The following is a 2,862-nucleotide window of genomic DNA, read 5'->3' on the forward strand; positions in this document are numbered from 1 at the left end:
GACGTGGAAACCCTCAGGCTATAGCATAACATGGCATCTCCCACAGCCAGATCTGCTGAGAGGCAAGGCATGAATGAACACAACGAATAGTGCTACATAAGTGAGACCAAAACTTGCAAAATCCAACCATGCAAAAGACAAAAACAGGAAAAACATTCAGGCAACTGTTGAGGCAATTTTGGTGTTTCTGAGAGAAGAGGAACATGAAAGACTTTCCAGGTAAGAGGGAAGCTGGACTTTGAAAAGAGGCTTGCCACTTGTAAAAGCATAAAAATAAATTAAAAATGACACTGGGGATGATGCATCTTCTGTCTAGTAAAGCTGGTTCCCCTACCTCATTTTTTCATAAACAGAAAGGAGCTAGAAAAATAAAAAACTGTAACTACACAGTAAGAATGGGGGAAATGCACATGACCTCTGACTTCTCTTTCTTTTCCTGGGGGTGTCATCATGATCAGGAGGGTTTCTGCTTCTGGCCACCAAGTTGGCCAACTGCTGTCCAATGGGGATTGGCTTTAACCAGCTCACACACTGACCAAAAAAAAAAAGCGTTTTCACAACAAAGCTATAGAGCCTGGGGAAGCTTCCCAGGCTAGAAGACAAATAACCACTGCCATTAATGTGCACATGGAGGGACTGCATTTTAATAAAAATGGTCATGACCCAAGATGAGAAATAGTCTGCAAATTTGGAGCAAAAGAATCCGGTTGAGCTTGGGAATAGCCAGATCATGTAAAGAAATTTTCCTTGTACCTCTTATCAAGGAAATTTACATGACATAATGTATTCTAATCAAGGATGCTTTGTTAACTCAGTGCTCAGATTAGTACTAGACGATGCAAGAACCTCCATTTTCTGAGGCAGTTTCTGTTCTTTCAAAAAAAACAAAGTCTCAGAGTACTGGGATACAGTACTCATCTGAGATACTTAAAAATTAAAACTGTAGGAGAGCATCTTGCTATCTTACCACACTTGACCTGCATGGAACAATCACTATAGCCTGGGCAGAAGAGATGCTGTCTAGCTGGCTCCAGGGCACGTCCAACATGGCAGAAGGATGGGCTGCCCCCATCAAGGACCAAATTTCTGGATAAACTATCATTTTTTTAATTTAAAAAAATCCCAAATTTTTGGGGTCCCAGCTTGACATAGTACAGAAGGATGCCAAGACGAGGATGCAGGTTAGGCAGATTTCAAGATACCTACATCAAAAATTCTAGATCCTTTGTTAAGCTATGCAAAGAAAACCGGTTCACTAGGTGGTCTCAAGGTTGAAGTGCTGGAGTTGTTAAAAATAATTTTACATCAAGTTTTCATAAATATCTCTTCATTTATTTCAGTCAAGATCTCAAAAACAATAAAACCAAATTGTACCAGAAAGTGTCAGCAGAAATTATCACTTTCTTAGGAAGTCGGTGAGATTCCAAAGTGTCTGGGTGTGAGCACAGCTTTGTGTGCAGGAGCACATCATGCTGCCAGGGGGTCCTCTGGAGGTGGATGTCTAGGTGTGGGATGAGGGAAGAATCCAACTCTAGGATCTTGAGCTGCATTAAGACATGCTCACCACTTGGGCTGGAAAATTCAGATGCCAATTCTAGAGATGAAGCCGTTCAAAAATGGTCTGAGTTGAAGCTTAGCCATAGGTTTGGAATTGTAGGAAGATCTGGGAGTTGCATTCTCAGCCCTGGTCTCTGAATTATAAAGAGTGTTATCTGGTTAGGCAACAGGACTGTGAAAAGAAGGACTGCAGCAGAAAAGCCAGTGGTTGGTCAGGAACGTCAAGCATTCACATTCCATGTCCTTATGCATCACAGATGTGGCCAGCTGTGAGCAAACCAGATTCATTTCTTCTTTTCAGCCATCTTCATCAGCCGATGGTCTAGGTCTTGATTTAAGGATCAATGGAGACCAAGCAGTAGCAAGGGTTTTAGAATTAGTTTCCTTCTAATGCCACTTCTACTATAAATGGATACAAAGAAACTAATTCACCAATGGAAAACCGTGAAAAACTGGTGATACCTGTAACAGCTTTATAGCTGTAAATTGTTTATATGACTTTAACACTGAAATACATATCATTTGCTTTGAAGTAAGTCAGTAGCTTAAAGAAATGATGACTCACCAATCTACAGCATCTAAAAACATCCTGTAGCATCAAGTTTGATAAGCAGTCGATTCTGTCTGTGGCCTACCCTGAATACTATAGACTACGTACCGTAATGTTTTGCCGTCAGCAGATAAAGAACAAATGTATGTGACAGGTGCCAATATACCATTTCCCCTGTTCAAGTGAATAAAATTAGACCCCCTATATTCTACCTTCCCCCTGACATGACCTTCAATTTCTGGAAAATTAGGCGTGTCTATGTGTTGAAATAAGTACAACTCTTTGGAGTCAGACGTGCTACCATTGCGCCACGAGGTCACTAAATAAGTACAACTCTTTGTTTTACAAGAATATAAGAGCAGAGACTAATTCAGAAGCCTGTACCTAATATTTATGAATCATATGGAAATACTTGGGGAGGTACCATTTTCAGTCACTTTTCAGAACTTATTTTTAAACCAATTCTCAGGACCCCAAGATTAAAATTTAAAAAACAAAAACAAAACAAAAAGAGAACATGAACAGCTATAGCTGTCTATATGCTGCTAATTCTAGCAGCCAGAGAGGAATTTCACCAAATGTCAAACGGGTTGTCTCTGGACTAGAGATGAGGCAAAGGGCCTTGTTGTTTGCTGTTGGCTGTCTTGGAGGAATCTATCCATGGCTCTCCCATTTAATGGGCCTCTGGTCTTATCTATCAAAGAATCCCTTTTCGCCCAGGAAAAGAGTAGTAATAAATATTTAAGTATAGTGTA

Source organism: Hippopotamus amphibius, chromosome 4 (genome assembly GCF_030028045.1).
Source record: "Hippopotamus amphibius kiboko isolate mHipAmp2 chromosome 4, mHipAmp2.hap2, whole genome shotgun sequence".
NCBI lineage: Eukaryota > Metazoa > Chordata > Mammalia > Artiodactyla > Hippopotamidae > Hippopotamus > Hippopotamus amphibius.